The sequence below is a fragment of the Neovison vison genome, chromosome 5, assembly GCF_020171115.1.
Source record: "Neovison vison isolate M4711 chromosome 5, ASM_NN_V1, whole genome shotgun sequence".
Taxonomy (NCBI): domain Eukaryota; kingdom Metazoa; phylum Chordata; class Mammalia; order Carnivora; family Mustelidae; genus Neogale; species Neogale vison.
In genome coordinates, this window is record NC_058095.1 from 26,797,670 (window position 1) to 26,822,382 (window position 24,713).

At 51.2% G+C, this 24,713-nt stretch overlaps 1 protein-coding gene across 3 annotated transcripts in view; it reads right to left on the bottom strand.

The window, feature by feature from the left end:
• Nucleotides 1-24,713, bottom strand: part of ABR (ABR activator of RhoGEF and GTPase) — a 177,701-nt gene that overhangs the window by 107,569 nt on the left and 45,419 nt on the right. The window lies entirely within an intron of this gene.

Sequence of the window (24,713 nt, forward strand, 5' to 3'; positions counted from 1 at the left end):
CGTGCACGCCTTCACACGTACCTCCACAGAAACACCCCACATCTCTGTCCACGGCTGCCTGGAGGCCACACTCGCTGGCATTCAGCTCAAGCTGCTGGCTCTCCGCAGACCTTCCCTCGACCTTAAAAATCATTCTATTCTTGTTCTATTATTTTGAGGGTGCCTCAAAATTCATGCCCTTTTCTGTCTGCCCCCTCGGGTCCAGAGCATTGGTGGTTTTCCTGTTCCAGCTTCCTGTGGTCATCCACTGAGAGGAGATGAGAGGACCTCCCGAGGTCAATGGCCTCTTTCTGACCCACCAAATCACCCTTCCTCTGGAGCTCTACCAAGCCAGGTGAGGACTGAGCCGGGGAAGGGCACTGCAGTTCGGCCAGCCAGCCTGTTTCTGCTCCTTGCCCACACACACAGAGGCATGCACAGGCACACACATGCACACACAGGTACAGACACATATCCCCATCAAGGCCCTGCTGCCTTCTGACTCTCTGCTCCGGTCACCCATCATGCAAAATCCTCCATTCCCCTCCTCCTGCCGCGGTGACCTTGGAGGCCACAGGTTCAGAAGGGGCAGCCTCCGTCTGCTGGGTCCCTGAGCGACCACGTGCAGCAGAGGCCCCTTCTGGCCAGCGAGGCACTGGTGTGAGCAAGCAGTGAACGGTGCTTGTGTTAAGTCGTGGAGATTCCAGGGACCAAGTTGGGTCTGCTGTATAACCCGCCGGACCCTAATAAGACCTCCAACTACTCCGTGTAAGGCCCCAGTCTCAAAGAAGCTCCATATGCACGTCCCAGTGCCCAACAATCCCTTTCCCCTAACACAACCCATGCCAGGCTCATGATGAACCATGGCCACCCTTCTCCTATTCAGGAGAGAACCAGGAACCCAGCACCCTCTATGGAGGGCAGAGGGGAAGGAAATCTGGAATGGCTTCAGGCAAGTGGGTTGGTTCCAGGAGCATCAATGGTAGAAGCCAGCACCAGAGGGCCAAGCCTTCCCACCGAACGGGTGACCCACCCACTCTCCCAGGACCAAGTCAGCGAGCCCATCCCTGACCAAGCAGGCCCCAAGGATGGCCTATTGCTGATGTGTGAAGTGAGCCCAAAAGGAGACAAGGCAATACCCAGAGTCAAAAGGTTGAAGAAACAACATGAATGAATCTTGAGGCCATGATGCTGAGTGGAATAAGCCAGCCACAAAAAGACAAATACTGTATGAGTCCACTTACATGAGGTACTTAGCATAGTCAAATTCACAGAGGCAGGAAGTGGACAGGTGGTTGCCAGGGGCTGGGTCGGGGAGAGGGGGAGTTGGTGTTTAAAGGACACGGAGTTTCGGTTTTGCAAGATGACGAGTGCTCTGGGGATGGATGGCAGGGACGGCGGCACAGCAGTGCAAGTGTACTTAAAGCCTCCGAGCCGCGTACTTAAAAATGATTACGATGGTAAATTCTGTTTTATGTATTTTGTCACAACTTAAAAATAGAATAAAACATACTTTTAAAAAAGCAGACAGGAAGGAGCAGAAGGAGCAGAACTGGAGACAGAAACTCTTTGGTGAGGATTCGCAGGGGGCATGGGGACTCAACTAGGCCTGGAGTCCACTTAATTTTCAAAGAAGGCTTTGGAGTCACTTTTGGAGTTACACAGGCAGGTTCCCCGTCCACAGTTCATCTCTGTTTTGCTGCCAACTTCCTGGCACCAGACAAGCCTGGCTTTGCCCTAGACATCTGTCGGCTCCAATTCAATACTCCCTCTCCCATCAGGCAGCACCTGGGCACCCATTACAGTGTTCAGCGGACCCTAGCGATGACCTAGAGAACACACAGAATGACCCAGGGTCACAGCCGGAAATGCAACTCCTCCCCAGGTCACCACTTCCCCTGGCTCTGCCCCCACCCCTCTGCCACATCCCAAGTCCTTCCCTCGAATCTACAGGGTTCCATCCTCCCACCTGGCTTCAAGAGATGCCAGCCTTACCTTCCGCAGTAAGGAAGTCTCCTCTGAGAATCAAGCTCAAGACCAGACATGGCCCAGGGGCTGACACGAGATTGGGGAGGGAAAGGAAAAGGAGATGTTTCAACTTGGCTCTCAGAACAAGTGTGGCTGCAGACCACAGGCCAGAGAGGACAAGCCAAGAGAGACAGGTGCCAGGGCCCACAGGGCTGGCCAGGTCGGCCCAGGTGTTTACACTGGATCGTCTGAGTGCAGGTAGACTGGTGGGACAGGGCCGGAGCAGCAACAGCCAAGGTCAGTTACCTCTGATCCCAGGAGTGCTCCTGGAAATGTCCCTTCCACATCTGGGCATATGAGCCTGAGAGGAGAGAAGGGGCACAATACCCACAAACACCAGAGCTTGGTTGCTGTCAGAGGCCACATCTCATACACAGGACCTCCAGGCAGGCAAGTGGACACATCTCAGTCTCCTAGGAAAATGAGAGCAAGATTCTGAATTGAGGTTAAGAGAAGGGGTTATAGGGTCTGGAGGCTTCCTGTGGGAGCCAGGGAAGGGCATAGTAGCCCACAGTGCTTTTATAGCACTGACTCTGGAGTTACACTATCTAAATTCAAATCTCAGTTGTTAGCTGTGTGACCTTGGGCAACTTGCTTAACCTCTCTGTGCTTGAGTGTTCTCCTTTATAAATAATGACGATAATAATAATACCACTATTTCACAGAGCTCTCTGACAGTTAAGTGAATTAGTTATCTCAAGTAAAGGCCTAAGAACAGTGTCTGGCATGAAGTAAGTAATGTTAGGGTTGTTATTATTGGTGATATTATTATTATTTATCCCCCCAAACCTGGCCCTTGGAAAGACACTTAGAGGTCACTGCCTGCTCCTCCTGGGACCACTGTCCACACTCAGCCCTAGATCCAAGCTCATTCCTGGGAGCCAGGACCCTTCAACAGGATCAGACAAGCAATCCAGGTGCACGGTGTGCAGCAGAATGTTCCAGAGCACTACAAGAGTGGTGGCAGAGCACACAGCCTCCTGGGAACCACAAAGGCAGGAAGGGAAGAAGGAAGGGGCCCTCGTGCTCACTGGTACAGCTCTCCCTGGGCTCCCGCAAATGTACAGGCCGTAGCCATCAACACACAGAAGCTCAGAAGTGCAGTCTGGAGCCTTTCCTCCCACTATACCGGGGTGTGTGCACACACATGCATACATGTACACACGCCCTCCCCACGGTGGGCCATACAAGCTGACTCCCTATCATCTTTCCAGATGTTCTGGAGCTAGACTTCTGGGCTTTAGTTCCAGCTCTACCTCTTAACCAGCTGTGTGACCTTGGGCAAGTCACTTAACATCTCTCTGTCTGTTTCAGGTTCAGAATAGAGTAACAGCATCCAAACTTCCATGGCTTCTGTGAGGATGAATTGAGTAACTACATCTGAAGTACACTTAGAAGAGTCCTAGTACCACCCAAGTACTCACTCTTCGTTCTTGGTCTTCCCCTGGACCAGGTCACCAGACCCCTCTCTGCTGAGAATTCATCTGACAATCAGTCTTTACCCCTACAGGGTCCCAGTCAGAAATCCCAAGTCCCGTTAATGAACCCAGTCTGGGCTTTGTTAGTGCCCTCCCCTGGTATGACCTCAATGCTTCCTGGGTTCTTCTCTGTCCACAGGCAACACCCACATCTCTCATTCGTCCTGTTCAGAAGCCAGAAACAGCTCCAGTCAACCATGCCCCACACAGAACAGATGGTTTTCTCTGCGGAGAGACTGCCGCGGTTTCCCCAACAAGAGATGGACCGTGTGTGTCATTACTAGACATCCTAAAAACTCCTGATTCTAGCGGGTTCTGGAATCCAAAAGAGCACTGGACACGAAGCCCAAAGACCGAGATTTAACTCTTTGGGCAAGTCACCTGAAACTCTCTGGGTCCCTGAGACCGCCCTCTGCAAAATGGGGACAGCATGACCTACTAGAGTAAGTCGTAAGGGGACGATAAAATTAGACAATATTTAGTGCAGTGCCTGGCACAGATCAGGTTCTTAATGTGGCTAGAATGTGGACATTTCCTCTCCCTTCCCACTACAGGCAAAATGTTGAGAGAAGAGATTCTGAACCAAGGTAATGTGCTGGTTTGGCCAAGCCATCTATTACCGTTAGCAAGATGAACTCTAGCAGGTGGCTTAGCAAAAAAAAAACAAACAAACAACAACAACAACAAAAAACACAAAACAGCCTGGGAGGGTTTTATCAGCTGGGATGCAAAGCTGCCCTCTCTACTCGGTGACAGGTTATATCCTAGATCCCTTCCTTCCCCCAGAAGCTGGTTTACTTGCTCAAATCACCCAATGTTTCCAGAATGAGGCAGAAGGGCTAAGGGAGCTGCTGGCGTCTTCCGGTCACACACACCAGACCTGGTCACAGCTTTTGGAGCAGCTGCCCCCTCCTGGCCACCTAGGCCGATGATGACACATCTCCCCGTGGAAGAGAAGTACAGACCCATGGACCGTGCCTGTCACATGACGGCATTGCAAGGCAAGAAAACCACACCCAGCAACTAACTTGTCCTCCGCACTGGTTTGAAGCCTCGTGGTCACCATAGCAACAGGCTCCCGCTCCAGCCTGCCAGGCGGGGCTGATGCAATTCTCAGGCAGTGAGCAGCTCTGACTGGGCTCACCCAGCTCTGTTCCCACTTGGAGGTGGGAGAGTTGGTGGGGGGGTGGCGGACAAACGCAGAGGAAGGAGGTGGCACATGCCCTACAGAAAACTCTGTTCCTCCCCCAGTTCTGTCCAAGGACTGGAAATAAGGGAGGTGGGCCCTGAAGCAAGCCATAGAGTCCCCTCTCGTATACCTAACGCCTAACAAATACGGTGTCATCTCAGTGGCTGCCAGTTCTAGAAGGTTCATCTCTAAGGCCTTAGGAGATCTGGAGGAGGGGCGACAAACAGCACCAAGGGCCTCTCCACCGCCACGCAGCCCCTGCCCTGCCTTCTGAGCCAGTACCCCACCAGGACAAGCACCCCCGCCCCCCACTTTCCTCAGCCCACAGGCAACCCAGCAACACAGAATTCAACAAGTGATGCTTTGCAGTTCCCTGCTCCATTGTGTTCTCTGCCTGTGTTGCACAAAAGTACCCCTAAGCCTGGAACTCCCCCGCAGCCAACATGTCCCCATGATACCACCGATCCCCAGTCTCCCAGCTCCTGATCCCACTCCACAAAAGTCTCATTCACTGGCTGGAGTCAGTGTGAGGCAACAACCCTACACAGAGGACATTCTGGCCAAGAGCCACCTGACCTCTTCAAGCACCCAGGTCCCCCAGCCTCATGGAATAAGAACTTGGAAAGGAGAGGGATCAAGTCACACATTCCCATTCCTACACACACACTCTCTCTCTCTCTCTCTCTCTCTCTCTCTCTCAAGAAACAGGGAAGGAAGTCATGTTAGGACCAGAGCTTGGCAACACTAATGGCCCTTTCTAGCCTCCCAGTGCCTACCCATGGATGCCGGGTTCTCCCTCCCAAGGCTGTTGTCCTGGTGAAGATGCCTCTAGTGCCAGGAATGCTTCCCTCCTGCAGGCCCCACTCCCTTCTCCATCCCAAGAGCCACTTCCCGCCCTACGGTCCCTCCTACCTGGCCCACACCAAGGCCATCCACCCAATCAGAAGCTGGGCTTTGGCACAAACAGGCCCTGCTCTGGGACCTCTCACCCCGCACTGGGAAATGTGCCCGTGCAGGGAGAGGGAGGGAAAGCACGCTTCCACAGCACCCATGGGCTTCCAGGGGCCGGTCACACTGGGCCCTCCCAGTGGCCACCGTGACAGATGTGGGCAGTGCTTAAGTCCACGGGCCACCTGGGAGAGGGTGTTCAGAGGATGTCCTGGCAATGTGTCCTGCAGGAGCCTCAGGACGGCCGAGAGCAGATGGACAGAGATGGTAAATGCTCAGAGCTACAGGTGGCTTGCCACATCTACAGACCCATGGAGTAGATTTGAGATGTCAGACATGAACACGTGCACGTATGGTCAACTGATTTCCCACAAGCGTGCCAAGACCATTTGACAGTTTTCCAACAAATGGTGGTAAGACAATTGGTATCTGCCTACAAAAGAATGAATGTAGGCCCTTAATTCATACTTTACTGCATATACAAAAATTAACTCCAAGTGGGTTGAAGACTTTACATGTAAGCACTGAAACTATAAACCTCTTAGAACATAAGGGTTAAAGCTCATGACCTTGGACTGGGTGAAGGACAACAAAAGCATGAAAAGAAAACGAAGATAAACTGAATGCCATCCAAATCAAAAGCTTCTGTGGTTCAAAGGATAGTATCAAGATAGTGAAACAAAAACCCATTAAAATGGGAGAAAATATCTGCAAATCGTATACCTGATAAGGGACTTGTGGCTAGAATATGTAAAGAAATCTCACAGCTCAACAAGAAGACACATAACCCAATTAAAAATAAGCAAAGGATCCAATGAGACATTTCTCCAATGAGAGGCGGCTCTCCTCCGTTCCATTGACGGATATCTGATGTGTACCTACTATGCGCCAGGCACTGTGCCTGTGGATGGGGATGCAACACGGAGGAAAAGCAGACTCAGCCTCTGCCTTCATAAGGCTTCCATCCAGTGGGCAGGAAGAACATACTGTGTCTGATGCCGTAGTAACTCCCTTAATTCTCACAATGAGGTCAACAGTCTGAGAGCTCCTGGCATGATACTTAGTACTGTCAGGAGTTCCGCTACTAGCACAGCCTTCCGGGCCTCCATGGCCCAGTCTGCTGGCTTCCTGAGCCACAGCACTGGTCCCACCCTTCGCCTTGCACTTAACACCTTCTGCTCTAGTACCTCTGACTGCCCCGAGACATTCCCAAACTCAGCACTGATTCTTGTGTCTGTGCACTGCATGTCTCCTTCCCCACTTGCTTGCCTAAATGAGAGATTCAAACCCGGTTCAGCAGCACGTCCCCCCAACAGCTCTCTCTGGCTCCCACTTAGAAGGAATCACTTCTGATGACACTCAGTATCATGTACTTGTTCAGGAGAGAAGACGGCCCTGAGGTTTGAATCTTGGCTCCACCACTTATTGGCTGTACGCTCTTGAGCTAGTTACCTAACCTCTCTGTGCCTTCATTTCCTCAGGCCGGGAAGGTTAAATAACTTTCTCATGGCTATAGGACTAGTCAGTGGTGGAGCTGGGATATGAATACAGGCAGCCTGGTCCAGAACCAGGCCTTCCATCCAGCTCTAGCTTCTTTTCTTTTTTCTTTTTAAAAGATTTTATTTGTCAGAGAAAGTGCTCATGCACAAGCAGGGGGAGTGGCAGGCAGAGGAAGAAGCAGGCTCCCCGCTGAGCAGGGAACCCAACGTGGGGCTCGATCCCAGGACCCGAGAATCATGACCTGGGCCGAAGGCAGACGCTTAATGACAGAGACACCCAGGCGTCCTGACCTCCGATTTCTTTTAACTGAGTGTCTTGACCTCTTCCCAACATAGCCATTGTGTCCAGAGATATTAGCCAAGAATTAGATATCGGACCCTGACACACAATTGGCCTTGGAAGCAATAACAAGAGATGCAAACAATTAATTCACTTTCTCCTCACACCACCCCATGAGGTAGGTACTACTAATACCCCCATCTTCCAGATAAGGAAAATGAGGCACAGAGAGGTCACATATATTATCCAAGGTCACACAGCTGCTGAATGGTCAAGCTTGGAACCCAGACAGTCTGGTCCCAGACACTACCCTCTCTCTTGCTGCCAGACTAAAACCATAATGTTACGGTGCACACTTGTCTAACATTCCCGGGATCTGGTCTCTCAGGCCACGGCCCAGGAGATGTGCTACAAGGGCGAGGCCACGGGTAGAAGCTGCCCCGTAGGAGCGGGGAGATACCAACAGTCATGACAGATGGCACAGTGTTCCCATGCCAGTGGGTGCATGCGCAGACAGCCTTGGCAAGAACAGCGGAGCCGTGACCTGTGCCCACCTGCTGGGCACAGAACCCCAGGGCCATCAAGCCAGACATACGAGGGGGCACACTGAACCACTGCTAATTGTCCAGTCGTTGTAGGATGCAATCAGTTTGGCAGGTCACCTTTTGGAATGGATTAAAAATGAGCATGTCACAGACTAAGAGTAGGTATTGTTTCGTGAAGCTTGTTTCAGTTATACGTGTGTGTGTGTGTGTGTGTGTGTGTATAGTTTGTGTGCGTGTGTGTGTGCTGTGTTGCAGTGTAAAATGATTTTCCTACTACGGATTTTGTCCAAAAACATAGGATTACCATTATTACTACTAAATAAGTTGTAGCTTATTCACAGAATGGGATTCTATGCAGCTTCAATAATGAATACTCTAGAGCTGTACACGAGAACAAAGACGAATCTCAAAAACACAATTTTAAGCAGAAAAAGGCAAGCCACAAAAAAAATACTTATACGATGATTCTATTTCCATAAATCGCTGGCAAACCTGCACAGTTATGTTATTTAGGAATACATTCCTATGTGCTAAAACTCTGAAGAAAAGGAGGGAACAGTGAACACAAGATTCAGGATGGTGTTGCCTCCGTCTGCACTGCGGGTGGGGGGGGCCGTGAAAATGAGTGTGATGGGATGAATTGTGTCCCCCCCCCCCCAAAAGAGATGTTGGGAGTCTTAACCCCCAAGACCTCAGAATGTGACTCATTGGGAAATACGGTCCTTACAGAGGTAATCGAGTTAAAATTAGGTCATTACGGTGGGCCCCAATCCAACATGACTATTTTCTTTATACCAAGGGGAACCTTGGATGCAGAGACATGGCGAGAAGGCCATGTGAAGAGGGCAGGCAGAGGTCGATTGGGGTGATGGATCTATAAAGCACACAGCATCAAGGATTGCCAGCCACCCAGCAGAAGCTGGGAGGGAGGCACAGGACAGATTCTCCCGTGGAAGGAATCAATAGCAGCTGGCACCTTGACGTCGGACTTCTGGTCTCCTGAAGTGTGATCCAACACATCTCTATTGTTTAAACACCCGTCAGTGGAGTTTGTATTAGCAAATGAACTCAGTGAGGCCTACATCGGCTTCTCAGGCCTGGCAAAGGTCTCCTTAAACTTCATGGAGGACAAATAGATACTTGTCTTGGAAGTCCTTATTAAGCCAAACCCAGACGCTTTATATGCTCTTTTGTATGTATATATTTCAGATAGAAAATAGAAATCAAAATCACGCAGGCATGGTCCAACCATTCCATTTTATACTTCAGGGCACTGAGAATCTGCTAAGGTCACAGAGCCAGGGAGCAGCCAGGCTTGGAGAAGAGCCTGCCTCCCAGTTCAGTGAAGGCCATTGTCATAGCCACAGCCCCGAGTCACCCAGAGAAGGCTGAATTCTACTGAGAGTACAGGGAACCTGGAACTTGCAGGAAATGAGAAGGAACCCTTCACTCTTTTGTGCCACAGAGCCGTGGCCATCTAATGAAGTGCATAGACCCTTTTCTGAAAAATGTTTTTAAATGCATCAAGGATGTAGGACTACCAGGGAAATCAGTTACTCTGACATGCTATGCTAGCCACAGGGACTCTGGTGAGTCCAAGAGAATGAACTGATCACTGCCCATGCACATTGGGACTCAATATAAGTCAGTAATGGTTACTGTCAATATTAGGAACTGCTCCCATGGCCTTGGGCCTGGGTCAATGATGCTGAGGACAGCGACTGGGGACCCACACCTCGGTGCTTGGGGACAACCCTAGAGCCTGGATTCAGCCAAAGGAGGGGGGATGCTACCCCTGAACGCAGGCCCCTGTGAGTGTTGTTCCCCCCAGGGAGGCAGGTGCTGTCCAGAGAGAATAGGTCCCTTAGGACTGAGAGCAGAGGGACCCATAGCAGGCCCTACCTGGAGCCAGAGAGGCTGGCCATATAGTAAAGCACAAACACTACCGGGAGCAGAGCTCTGAGGGCCTGTGTTCAAAGGGCCTGTGGTCTCCTGTATTGTGAAAGGGCAGAAAGTGACACAACAGATGCACCTATGGGGTCGGGCATCTCCATGCATTACGTAACCGAATGTCATCAACGTCAGCACCGTAGGTATGAACCACACTGTGAATTCACAGGCGAGGGGATCCAAGGCTCAAAGATGGAACTACATCCCAGAACTCACACCTGAGGCTCTTGTGTTCTACAGAGACCTGGGTTCTATCATGGACAACATGGACAACAATCACCCCTTACTCTAGTATAAATAAAACAGGATGATGGACACGTGTCATCACTCTTCCTTGCCTCAGCTGATTTTTCCAGCGACCTCACAGCATACACGGGGTGGGCTTTATAACCCTCACTCCGCAGATGGGGAAAGATTTAGAGAGAATGATCTTCCTGGACACAGCCTAGTGTCTTCGAGTATGTTCCTCCAGGTCCATTCTCCCTGCTTCTGCACTCTGGTTTCTGCTCCAGAGAAATCAGAGGAAGAGAGGGTAGGAGGGGGTATTTCTCTGCCACCGCCTCCCCTGCCGGCCCTCCCTGTGGGCCACCCAGGCTGTGTGCTTCCCCTGAAGGCTGCAGCTCCTGCCAAGTCTCACAGGTGGCCTCTGTGCCTCCAGGTGTGGGAACCAGACCCTCCCCTCACCCTGCTCACATTTTGCTCATAGTCCCATTTAAGCTCTCCCCAAACTCCCCAGCCTGAGTGAACCACCTGTTTCCTGCTGGACCCTGATGAACGTGGAGGTAACTGGTTGGGGACTCTGGTCTCCAGATGGCTGAGCCAGGGTCTCTCAGAACCTGCCAACAAGCACTTATTGAACAGTCCCTTGGGGACCTGGGTCGGGGGGAGACACGGAGAAAAGGAAGAAGATGGCAGAGAACTGGAAGGAGTGAGTAGCAGAGACAACAGACAAAGCTCGTGGTCTCAGATTTCTCTTTTAATTAACTGGAGTTAACCTTCGGAAAATGAGGAAGGACCACAACACTGAGAAACTGGGCCTGGGGGAGGCACGTGGTGGAAGAAAAGGCGGCGGAGACTTGGATGCGGGCTTCTGGCCAAACGGAGCCGCTAATGCTCCCTATGTGAGCGTTCCAGAAACTGGCCTGTAGTCCCAAGCTGGGATAGGGGCTGGGGCAGAAAAGCTGGGACAGCAGCAGGCACCTCCACACTGTGCCCCCAGGATGGGCTGAGGCCAGGGTGGGTGGGCACACAATGGCCTGGAAAGGAAGCTGCGGGCCTCCCCGGTCCTTGCCCTGGCTGAAGGAGCCAGCTGGAGAAGGGGAGCTGCCAGATCCTCTTTCCTGGGCACAAACATCCAGGGTTAGTGCTTATATGTGGGGCTCTGAGGGGCTTCTGTCATGCCCTGGTCCCCAACCTCACCTCTGCCAGGAGCACGCAGGTGGGCTGGGTGCCCAGACCCGAGACGTAAAGAGGAAAGCTCTTCTCAGGGGTTAGGACAGTGGAACATGGCTTTTCTCCCCTCTATTTCTAGGCATTTTTCTCGTCTTCTCTAACGGCATGCATTCCTTTTATAAAAGAGAAAAAAATTCTATCCTGGAGAATCATGAAGATTTTCAAGGAAAAGGAAGATATCACATTGGGACACAATTATGTGTGAATTAAAAAATCTGAAAAGGACCTGGAATTAGGATTTACAGGCATGGACCTCAGACATGCCTGGAGCCTGGGCCAGTTAGGGACGCTCACTTTCTACCACCTCTCAGCAAAGATGGATCAGTGTATCTTGTACCTGATGACAGGCTGGCATGTGGCCAGAGTCTCTACCAACATTCAGGGGGGTAGTGGGCAGGTGGGTAGGGACCCTAGCATGCGCTCCTCACACCTGCTCGAAACCCTCTTTCCATCCAGGGATCTCCAGGGAAACCATGAAGTCACACCTCCCTCTGGGAGCAGGCTGTGTTATCAGCTGCTCTGTGAAACTATCCCTGGAGGTTTCCATGTCCTTGACCTTAAAGAAACTTTACATCTTTAGCAGTGGCTGTTGGTAGGCAAGATGTAGCCTCGTGTCCTGTTAAAGAGCAAGAACACTGGGGCCCCACTCTACGGGTTCATATCCCAGCGCATCCCTTAACTAGCTATGTGACACTGAGCAAGTTACTTGCCTAATTTGTGCACCTGTGTTCTCATCAAGGGTCTTCTCCATAGGACTCTTATCAAGAAGAGAATTTATAGACACAAAGTGCTTAGAACAATGTAGGACATTTGGCAAGTGCCAGGTAAATGCTAGCTGTTCCCACCGCCATTTGCCCATGAATCACATCATTATTTTTTCCTGTCAAGTCTATAAAAACAGCCTCAATATTTCTGTGTCAAATCCACAGAAACTTCTCGTCCACTTAGCCTCTAGGGGGTCAGCCAGGGGGTGGGCAACCAGGGGGTAGGAGGTCCTGAGGAGGGCTGCAGGCAGCCAAGGCTGCAGCCCCAGCCCTTCCGGAAGCTGCCCCTGCCTGGAGCTGGAACCTGGAGGCAAAAAGCCCAGGGGAAAACTCCGGAAGCAAGCACCATACTGAAGGAAACCCCTCCGGAAGTCCTAAAATATTTCCACAGCCCAGAGAGAAACTTTTAAAGTGAAAGCAGCCATAAGAATACTGACAGGAGAGCCAGGCTGGCTTCTCGGGGTCCTGGGCACGACCACAGGGCCCTGGGGCCCTGGCCCCGGTCACGAGGCCTCCTCCCCAGAGCTCACACAGATGGCTCCTGCCTCCCGGGGCTCCAAAGAGCGCCCCCATGCCTTCCCAGGGAGGGGCCCCATCCCTGCCCTCCTAGACTCCAAGGCAAGTTTCACTTCAGTCATTCTCAGCTCTATTTTTACTCAAAGGTGGCAAGAAACAATGAATGTCTAAAGCAGGACAATGAAGTCACCTGATTCCAAGGCCAGGGACCACGGCTGACCCTGACTGGGAGCAGGGACAGGGAAGGGTTCTAGAAACCTCTCAGGGACTTCTCTCCAGGGCCAGAAGCTTAGGTCTAGAGCTCAGTCCCCAGGCAATGACTTCCCAAGGAAGTGACATTCAGCATCATCCTCATCTAAAGGCCAATGAGCGCTCCTCTAGGCAAAGGAACAGCCTATGCAGAAAATACCAAACTATGACCAGGCATGGTGTGTCTGAGGAACCATGAAGAATTCAGTTTGCCTGGAGGGTTGGGAGCATGGGAGGGAGCACGAGGAGGCAAGGCAGCAGGTGGGCTGCAGACAGTGTCTGAAAGGCATGTCATACTAAGGAGTTTAGATTTTATCCCGCAGAAAGGAGGGAAGTGGGAAGGCGCTAAACTGGCAAGTGACTCAGTCAGATCCTCCAGAAGGGCTTGGAGGAGTCTAGGTCCTTCCTACCCAGGGCATCAGCAGAGGGCTTGCTAGCAATGCCAAGTGGGAGGGCGCCTGGGTGGCTCAGTCAGCTGAGCATCTCCCTTCGGCTCAGGTCATGATCTCAGGGATCCTGGGATGGAGCCCCACATGGGGCTCCCAGCTCAGTGGTGAGTCTGCTTCTTCCCCTCCCTCTCCCTCGGCTCCCTTGCTTGTGCACACACACACTCTCTATCAAATAAAAATACCTTCTAAAAAAATGCCAAATGGGAGGCCCTGCCCTAGACTTGCTGGATCAGAATGTGTATTTTCACAAGAAGTCCCCGCTGATTAATATGCCCAGAGCTGAGTGAGGCCCTGAGCTATGGATGGGGCCAAGAGAGGGTCATTGACTCGGTCTCTCCAAAATTCTTTTCTCACTGCCCTCCTCAGGCCCAGCCCTGCTTCCTCCTTGCATCTCCCCTGCACCATGATTCTCTTAGGGGGCCCTTGTACGATGGACCCGGACCCCCGCAGAACACTCCATTACTTCCTACCCTCTCTCCACCAATCACAAAGCCTTTCCAAGTTCCCACCTGTGTGAGGGCACAGCTTGGGGTGTGGAAAAGGGAGAAGCAGGCAGTGGTTAAGAGCCAGTCCCCAGACTGCAGGGGGTGTGCAGAAGAGCTTTTCAAACACACAGTTCTCATTCAGAGGGCCCTGGCACTTGGGTTCTTCTGGTGAAGACTGCGGGCTGGGGCATCCACCCAGATCTGGGTTTACAGCCCAGCTCAGCCCTTTACAGGAAAGCTATTTAATGTCTCTAGAATCTTAAAGAAAAAAAAAAAAAGTTTCCTCATCTATAAAACTGGATAAAAATAGTTGGGACCGCCACAGGAGGCTGAAGATTAAATGGAACATTGTTTGCAAAGCGCTTAAGGACAGTGTCTGGCACTCCATGAACGGCAGCCTTTGTTATTTGTCTTCATGGTGCTAAGGAGTTTAGAGTCTGGCAGGGGAAGAAATGACAACAGCCTGGAAAGGCGCATAGGTAAACACAAAACAATAGGTAAGAAAGCAGCCCCGCCCCCCCCATGGTGGGGCCCAGAGCAGTCAGGATTCTGAGCTGGGGTCCTCACTGAGGCGAGGGCTATTGTCAGGCATGGGGGGGTGCTTCCTGAAGGTGGTGGGTGCCCAGGTGAGGCTTGAGAGTGAGGGGAGTTCAGCAGAGCACAGAGGGTGGCTGCAGGAGGCTGGGAAACCTGAATGGACAGTGTGAGGAACCCCCAGCCCACACTGCCCTGCATGGGGAAGCCTGAAGGCAGTTTGGAGCTCATGTGGAAATACAATGCCCCATGGAAGGTTTCTGGGCAAAGGAGTGGCCAGTGCAAGTGGGTTTGTCATCACCAAGGCCACTTGGAAAGGGGGTGGTGTCAGAGAAGGGGTCTACTCAGGCGTCTGCTGAGAGGGCCTGGCTGTTGTGGCGGTGATCAGCCAGGACAGGGTGCTTGAGCCAGAAACTGCATTTGGACATCAGATGTGGCCCATCCTTCCTTTGTAGGGAGCAGGAGAGAGAACCTGCTCCTGCATCCAGTCTCTAAAGGTTTTACACCCAAAGATGGCACACGGCGCCCACAGAGACATCGAGGTAGGCACCATCCATGCCCAAAGGAGGAACGTTTAGTCAGGGGCAACCATAGGGTTTGCAAAATGTTTGCCCACCTAAATCAGGGGGAAATGGTGCTTCCACATGGCTGAGTGGCACGCCAGCTGGTCCCTCATTAACCCTCTCGGTGATGTGCTAGAAAATTAACAGCCAAGGCATTCGGCTCCATTAACACCGAAGTTGGCCCTTCAGGGGGAAAGGGGGTGGGGAGGACATGGGTTTCGTCTAGACAGAGGCACTCAGAAAGGCAGATGCTTGAGCTTCTGCCATTCAGGGAGGGGGTGAACATCAGAGGCCTGGTGTGCCCCCCGCCCCATGGGAGAAATTCCTAGCAGAGGCCAACCCCAATGGCGGCTCTCTCTTCTCGCCCTCAGCACAAGGGTAATAACAACCTTCCACAGGTTTCACTGTGAGGATTAAATGAGATCATGAACTCGAGAACACTGGCTCAAGTGTGGTACCCATTAAATGTGCAATTAATTGCTCTGTTCTTTTTGTTTTTATTTGAAAAGTGGGCTCAAAAGAGAGAGAGAGAGGTCATGGGTGGCTTTTCATCCAGCTAGAATCCGGTTACAGAAGGGTCTGACTTGGTTCATGGTCTGCAGTCAGTCTCCTAGGGATGGGAATTAAGAACCTTGGAGCTCTGCTCCCCAAACTGTGATCCCTAGACCTTCAGCAGCACTGGCATTACCTGGGAACTTGCTAGAATGCAGAGTGTTGGGTCTCAGACTTTCTGTGTCTTAACAAGACCCCCAGGTGATTCAAATATACAACTGAGTTTGAGACTCTGCTCTAATATATTTGTTCCTAGGAGAAAAATGTCTTTTTTCCTCTTCTCTCCCACCACAGGAAATAGGGGACCCTGGACTCTGGGTAGATAGAAGAAGAGAATGCCAACACAGAAGGGCCCTTTGATTAGCACCTGCTTGCAAGCCACACTGCATTAAAGCACACTCAAGCACATATTGAGAAAATTATTCCCTTCTTGATTCCTTTCAATCTCCCTGTTACTGAAGAAGAAAGACTCTGTTTGATGCTAGTATGTCTTTAACATCTTTCTATCTTCTGTTCCTTTTTCTTTAACCAAGAACACAGGAGGCTTAGACCTAGATCTTTCCAAGGGCAACAGTGCATAATTTGAATTAATAATCTTGTTTAGTTTTTAGTGCATTTATTTGTAAGGTAACTTTTGGTTTATTGCAAGTGGTGCATATTGCCACTAGTTCCCCTTCTAAGAAAGTTCTATTTTAAACACCGAATAGAACTGAAGAAAAACAGTAAGTCCATAAGAACAGAATTGTGGGAATCTGGCAAAAATCCCAACAAAGGTATAGAAAGCACCACGGTTCGGTAAATTATTATTCCTTACAGTTCATAAAAGCCCTTTGGAGATCATCTTGCCCACTGTTCCTACTGTCGGTCACAAAATCAATGTAGTAGGTCATGACAGCACTTTCCAGGTTTGCTTTGAATGCAACAAAATGGAATAGAACAGAAGGGCATAAAAATATAAGTGCACTGCAAACATTACAGAAAGGGTAAGTACATCCAATGAAACTTTTGTTTTACTTTGTGTATGTACTGGCTTATAGCAGAAAATATGTGGATTATGTTTAGATTGCAAGAGTTAGAGCCGAATCTCCCTTTGGTAGGTGTCCTCAGCTGCTGCTAATTCCAGTGGCGAGGAGAGGTCTCCTCCGGCCAGGCCACCCATGAGCAGAGTGCCCTTCATGCTACACCCTAAGAAGGTCCCCACCTTGGCTTTCCGGCTCCTCTCTCACAACACAGAGCTGACAATAGTAGTTACTGCCACAGGTGATGAAACAGGCACTCACTCCCCAGCCCTGCTCAGGTGAGAGAGGCTGGGCCTGGTCAAGGCTGAGCCTCTGGTCCGGAACCCCAGGGAAGGCAGTAGCAACTAAGGCCTTGAGGGCAACTGAAAGTCTTTATTTGACCCTCTATAAACAGAGGAGGAGCCCGGGGGTGGGGTTGGGTGGGGTGGGGGGATGCAGTCATGGATCCCTATCCATGGGATCCCAGCCAAACAGGGATTCCTAAAGATGCCTGCAGACTCAGAGGAAGTAAGCTGCCAATGCAGTTTGGGGCAGGGAAGAGAATGGAGTGGTGGAGTGCCCCCTCCCTTGTCCCCAACTTACACCTCTGGGCTTTGGTTCTCGGCTCAGGGCGGGCAGTCCTCTGTTTCATCACCTCCGGAATGCTCACCACATGCAAGCCCTTTCTGCAACTGTCTTGAAAGAGGGGTCTGCTAGGGTGAAAGCCGCAGCAGACTGACCCCTTGGCAGGGGGCTCTGGGGCCCTGGGGGAATGGGGAGAGGGGCTGGAGGCTTTGCCCTCCCCAGGGAACCAGCCCATCATTAGCATGCTGGGTGTGGGTGAGTTCAAAGGCAGAAGCTAGATCTGCAGCCCAACTGGCCCTAGGCCTCAGCAAAGGACCTTGGTGTGCAGTGGCCTAATTTAGGGCCGAGGCCCTTTATTCTCCTCTGGAAACTGTGGAGGTGAATTTTAAAAGGCCGAAGAGTGAGGCCAGCACGACTAGGCTCTGCCAAGTCCCCTCCTCCTTTAGTCCCCATCTACTCGCCTCTGCCCTTGCTCTGTTCTAAAAACTGGGCACTAGCTGTACCTCATCTCTGCCCCCAGTCTATTTTCTCTCTTTCCCTTAAAACCCTTTGTTGTTGTTGTTAACCATCAGTGTTTCTTGCCAGTGATCCCAGGGACAAGGTAAAGCTGGGATATGGGCTCTAAGCGCCCACAGGGATAACTCCTTGGGATCATTCCTTTGGAAGACATCGTACTGTTGATAGGCACTTACAGGCCACCCAAAGGCTGAGAGCTACCTGAACCCCACAGGGGAGCCAAGATAGTTTTTACGGTTGTCATTTTAGCTAGATAGGTGAACAGATCAATCAGCTTCCATGAACAACCAGCTGCCAAAGGGACTTGACTGGCATTGCTGTGCAAGGCAAGGAGTATGGGAGAAAGCACATGTTATTAGAATCCAGCCAACCTTGTGCTCAAAGCCTGGCTTGTCCTCTAGCTCTAGAACCTGGAATTAATTACTTAACTTCCCTGAGCCTGTCTCCTCTCTATAAAAAAGAGATAAGAACTCCTGCCTCAAAAAGTAGGGCCTTGATGAGGACTGGTGATCGCACAGGGTTAATGCCTGGGACTGTGATGACACATTGTAGCTACTCCAGAGTACTGGCTACAATCATTACTGCTGTTGGAAGGCTAACCAGAGAGACAGAGCCCCCTGAAATGTGATCCAGTCCAAACTGGAGATCTTTGGCCATAACCTAGCCTCTCAGGGCCTCTGTTCTCTCCTCTTAGGATAACCTCAGGGGGGCGCCTGGGTGGCTCAGTGGGTTGAGCCGCTGCCTTCGGCTCAGGTCATGATCTCGGGGTCCTGGGATCGAGTCCCACATCGGGCTCTCTGCTCAGCGGGGAGCCTGCTTCCCTCTCTCTCTAAGCCTGCCTCTCCATCTACTTGTGATTTCTCTCTGTCAAATAAATAAATAAAATCTTTAAAAAAAAAAAATGAAGTGGCGGGGGGGTGGGAGGTTGGGGTACCAGGTGGTGGGTATTATAGGGGGCACGGCTTGCATGGAGCACTGGGTGTGGTGAAAAAAATAATGAATACTGTTTTTCTGAAAATAAATAAATTGGGGGAAAAAAAAAAAGGATAACCTCAGGGAAGTATGGAGCACAGCACAGCATCTGGCCCATAGTGAGGCTGGTTTTACATCATGTTCGTTCTTCCCAGACCAAATGGAAAATGTAATTTCCACAACCTCAGCAGGACTGATGAGCTTTCTTTTTTCTTTTTTTGAAGATTTTATTTATTTGAGAGAGGAAGAGAGAGCATGAGCAGGGGCTGGAGAGGCAGAGAGACAAAGAGAAGCAGGCTCTCGACCAAGCAAGGAGCCTGACATGGGGTTCAAACGGGTCTTAAGCCCAGCACCCTGGGATCATGATCCAACCTGAAGGCAGAAGCTTAACCCACTGAGCCACCCAGGCACCCCAAGCTTTCTTTTCATTGGGCCCATTGAGAGACCCAAGGGTGAGGTTTCTATGTACCTCTGTGGAACCCAGACACGTTTCCCAAAGAGGTCCCCATTGTACAACTCCAAGGTATGTCATCGTATGGATGGAACTCATTGCCTCTCTGACCCTAAAACTCTCAGAAAGGGCTTTTTCTCCTAAAATTTCACCTTCAAGGGAAAAACTCAATCACGATGGTCCCTAGGCTTTTTAAGCCCAGGGTAACTTGCAGCTGAACAGGGTGACCACAAGTGAGGAAATCAATTGTTGCTGTGGAGAACAGATGTCTCCCAGGTAGGAAAATAACTGGGCTTAATTACACAACATCTTTGGTCTCCATAATCTTGATCCATTAAACCCTTGCTGCTAGCTAGGAGGCAATGCCCAGGAGGAAGAGGTTAGCCTAGTGCACTAATACGATCAACCTTTCAATCCCATAAAGGTAATTATGGTCACAGCCTTTCCCAACAGCCCTGAGTAAACCCACAGATCCTTAGCCAATATGGGGCTCTTCTAGGCAGCCCCAGCTACAGCAACACACCAGACAGGCCAATGGCCATGTTGCCCGGAATGACAAGGACTCTGAGCTCCTCAGCACTGGTCCATCCAAGGCTTTCTAGCCCCCCCAACCCTTTCTGGAGACCTTCCTCATCTGAGGCAAAACACCTGACCATACCTTCCATGTCTATCTGTGGTCTAGAGGGATATGCAGGCATCAGAAGTGAGCATGGAGAGAAATGGCACCTGACCAATTAGGTCACTGCAGAGCCCAACCCATCATCTCCTGAAGACCACACTAACCAGTAGTTTCTATATGACTAGGAAACCCATATTCATTTTTTATTCTGGTGTGTGTAGGGGAAGGAAAGGCAGAAGAGAAGATAGGAAAAAAAGCATAGGTGCAAAAAACTGAGTGAGAGGCTCAGATAAGGTCTGAATCTGGGGACAGAGAACGTTATCCTTTGTCCAGTCAGTCATGGTACCAGTTGGCCCCACCTTGAAAGGCTCTTTGCCAAATGCCTTGGGCAGGGGGGTGGATTGGGCATCTATCCCCCAATCCTCATATGGGGGTGTTTCTATAGACTTCCTACTGCTCTGATTTCTTTCTCCCCATTTACAGGGTATGGGCAGGTTTTCCCCAAGCTTCAGGAACAAGCAGAACACTCCCACTGCCAGTCAGGAGTATCACGGCTCCAAGTGACCCTATCTTGCCCCAAGAAACGCACAAGGCCACAAATCAAAATCAGTCTCTCCTGATGACAAGGGATGTAGAGCTGCAGGTAAGCTGCAAGTCTCTTCCTACTGGTACTCAATTGAAAGTGCTAAGACCCTGGTAGAAAGCGATGGTTACTGAAGCCCCATGGATTGCTTCCACCTGCCACAGCCAGGGGCCTGGCAGAGGTGAACAAGGATGGACGTGGAATTGACAGTGAAGCTGCCTAGTTCCCAGTTTGTCCCCAAAGGGCTCAAGCTGAGCCAAACAGCTGCAGGACCAACTCTGACAGTGAAGTCTTCTAACTGCACAATCGCAAGCCCTAGCAACGCGTGGAACTCCCTTGGGGGGTCTCCGACTCCATTGCAAACTACTACAATTACCAAATCCACACAGCTGGAAACTTGTGAATGGGCCAATGAAGGGATTTCTGGGATTTCTGGTGGAGTAAGAAGTTAAAGGAGCCAAGAACCCAGGAGTTTCCTTCTCCCTCTCATACTCATGCTACCAAAAGTCACTGAAGGCTTATGTTGCGGGGGAGCTGGCCTAGGCACCACCTAAGAACCGGGTCCAGCACTCTGCACCTGCCAGAACCCTCACCCCCTTCATCGCCCTTTTCCACTCATCAGCAAGCCCTTCACAGACTGCTGTTTGTGATGAGAACCACGAGGAGCTGGCTAGCTGAGCAACAGTCCCACAGCACTCCTCACCTTCAAAGCAGCTTATAAACATGAATGAATCAGCGCGGAATGTACGAGAGACATCATGGTCTCGCATTACAGAGAAGTACGCACAGGACACCCAGGAACCAGACCAGACCTCAGAGAGCAGCCCAAGTTTTCCGTCCCACCCGCAAGAGGGAGGCGGAATGGGTTCTCTCCCTATTCCCGTCTTCGACCCACTTAGCTAATTCTTCACAAATGTTCCTGTCATTTCTTCTGTTTTCCAAAGAACAGCAGCAACAATCACAGTAACAAAAATTCTCCTCCAAGTAGATGACTTCATTCTGCCAGCCCCATCTCCGAGACTCCAGCAGCCGTGACAATAATGGACCAGTGTTAACGAGAAGGAATAAACGCTGGGGCTTTTCAGAGGAGGAAGAAAGCACCCAAATGCAGGTGTTCACAAGGACATCTGGGGTGGACTGAGGCGCTGGAGTGAGACAGCTGCTCTGATCAGACCCACAGTCTGTCAGGCCAATCGCCAGGTCCTTGGCGTGGCTGACAGAGGAGTAAGATGGGAAACTGAGGCTGATTCATGATGGTCTGGAGATGCGTATGTATGCCCACAGATGGGCTATATGCCCACAGCCCCAAATGCTTTCTGGGCTCTTGGATAGGGTACGGAGTCTACAAGAGACATGGAAATATCACAAGTGACAGAAATATGCCTTGGAAGTGTTGCCTGGGGTGAAAAATGAAAGACTTCCCATTTGAAGAGGTTCCAAATCATTGCCTGCCATCCATATCTCAGTTCAGCTCTGTTTGGAGGATATGGTATCCACTCGGAGGGGCAGGCTCAGAGCATCCCCCACTTTGTTATTCCACAGAACTTAGTTTAAATCCAACCTTACCCCATGCTATAGAAGAAAACTGAGAGAGTGGTTAAGAGCTCAGTGGAGAAGGGGATGAGAGAAAGACACAGAGAAGATAAAAGGAAGAATGCAGTCCTACAGAAAGAATCATGCTAGCTATGGGGAGAGAGTCGAGGCAAGGCCCCAAGGGACAAAGCTGATGTTATTACATTAATGTAGGAAAACGAGTGGTACAGAGAGGCAAGAAGGGGTGGTGGAAGCCTCATCTGCCACTCCAGCTTGTCGGGAACAAAGACCCTGCTCCAGTCAGCCCCATATCGCACTGGTAGCTGGGAGTCAGCTCATCTTCTCAGGTCAGACAAATCCCATCACAGCATCCCTTCTGGACTTCTACCATCGGGACAAAGGGGCTCTGTTGTCTACCTCTTCTCAAACACCCATCCACCTGCAATGAAAATGTGCACACTCCTCCCGGCATTGATGCTGAAGCCAGGAAGAATGAGCCGACATCCCCAAAAGCAAGAAGCAAGTCAGAGGAGGGGCCAGTTGGCAGTCTGGCCCCTTACAAGTAGAGAATCACCGGTGAGTTCAACCATTCCCCACCATGGCTCTAGGACCAGCTCTCAGGTCCTGCGTGAGAAACAGGGACAGCTCGGGATCCCAATCACTGAAGTCACTTTTCCTGCTGGACCATTTCAGGAAGAATCCTGTTTAAACAGAAGACCAGAGAGACAGATGCTTCCCATCCCATGGCATCCCAAGGCCTTGGGTAAGCTCAGACGTCTTTAGGTGACGCTCAGAGTCTTCCTCAACAATGTGGGGAATGATGTGATTTCTAGCCTTGTCACTTATCAGTTATGTGACTTTGGATCATGATCAGAGCTTACCATAGCTCTCCTCCTGCAAATCGGAGATGAGACCACAAATCTTGCTCAGTTGTGTGGCCTGAAGAGGATGGCTGGAGAGAGCCCAGCATAGTGCCTAGCATATTCAAGCTCCTCAGGATATGCTATTATCCTGGTTACCATGAGCAGCACTGAGGAAGGGCCCCTATCACTGGGGCGGGGGGGGGGGGGATATCCAGTCACATCTCTGAGACGTACACGGGCCACCCTGTGCCCTGGAGACATCCCCTTTATAATGCTGCTGGATGTAGCTTTTGTGGGGACTTCCCCCCCAGGACTGTGAGCCTTGTAAGCAAACAGCTTTCTGAGAGGCAGAGCAACTTCCTCTGGGAGCCACAAAACCAGGCTGCCAGGCAAATGACAGCCCGGGTATTTGTTTTAATTGAGGCTCCTGTCAAGAGGAAACTTCATGGCTAACAGCCCAAACATGACTGCACAGCACCTCCCCAGGAAGCCTCATTCTGTGGCTCTCACATAAGCCATTTTCAGGAGGAAGGCAGGGACTCCTCACATCACTGCCAACTCAGCGCCTCTCCCGACCCCAACCCAGGCTCCCCCAGGAGCCCAGGGGCCGGGACAGCAAGGAGCACGGCAGACAGTTCCGATGCCAGCCTGCCTCCGTCAGGCCTGGTTAGCAGGCACCCCCAAAGAAGGCTTCAGTCCAATGCCCTGTCCAGGCCCTATCTTCCTCTGGTCAGCAGTAATGTTCAAGGAGACCTCTCAGACAGTCTGGCTTCCCTGCACCAAGGGGTGGTGGTTGGGGGGAGAGATAGGAAAACTTGGAACAATTAGGTTGAGGAGACTCCGTCAGGGCAATAGAGAGAAAGCCAGAGACAGCTCTCCATAGGATTCTATGCTTTGAGAAGTAGGGAAATCACTACTGGGTTTTGCAAAAGGGCCAGGAATATTCAGGAACAGAAGCAGCATGTGAATATGAGACATTGTATTTACTGTTATTTGCAAGAGCACAGCTAAGAGGTCACTAATCCTTCCTCGGGGTCAGGAGTGGATCTATAGCAGGGCTCTGAACAGATGTATGCCCCCATTCACGCAGACACACGTGTGCACACACACACCGCACAGCCATGAGCCCTGACCTTCACCCAATGGTGCTGGCCTCTGCCAGGGAAGGAGCAGATGGAGTGGCTCGGCTCAGTGTAAGACTGACACCCAGGGGATCCAGCTTTGCCCCTTTGATGTTGAAAAACCAAAGTGGAATGAACCATCACAAGGAGAGCTGGAGGGGGGGTAGGAAAAAAGATGGAAGGGGAGGAGGAAGGAGAAGAGGGAGGAGAAGGTACAGGGAATGATAGGGACCCAAGGGGATACAGAGGTCAGAGGCTGGATGATAAGTACTGAGGAGCCTCCAGGGCAAGGCCTTGGGGTTCAAGGCACCATCCTTGTCCATTCCTCTCTCCTTCCATATAACTGTCCCCAAGAAATTTGAGACAGGTTAACCCTTAAAAATGTCCTTGTCCCATGGCAAGTGTCCAGAAACTGAACTTAGCACCCGGCCTCCCCGAACCCCTAACCCCCTGCCTCAGGACTCTGCGCTAGCAGACACAGTGAGAGATTGGGAGGGTCCCCCGGAAGTGCTCAGAGAAGGCAAAAGCCACTTACTAGCTTCTGCAGGGGCCAGCAGGACCCTCTTCCTACCTCACTGAAAGCTTTGGGGAAGGTGCTTCAAGGGAGAGGTGGAGAGAAGAGCGGAGGTTCCGTCGCCTCTGCAAGGCAGGGTGTAAAGTGAGGGCGCTCAGCTCTCCACGAGCCCCCAGAATGTACGAGTGATCAGTTACACATCCCCGGCGGCAGCGCAAGAGCAATCACATGACTGAGGCAGATTTGGGAGCGAGGGGGTGGAGAAGCCTAGGTTTTTGGTGTGGTTTTTTTTTTTTTTTTTTCTTTTTTGGGGGTTGGTGAGGATGGGGGAAGTGATGAGGCGGGCAGGAAAGACTGCTGAGCCGGAGGTTTCCAGCTCCTTCGATCCAAATGGCCCCCATGGAAATCTGCACCTACAGTCCCTTCCAACCGACCCCGCCTCCACCCCCAAACACTCAACGGCCCCAGGATGTCCCCGAGGTGACAAACTCAAGCGCC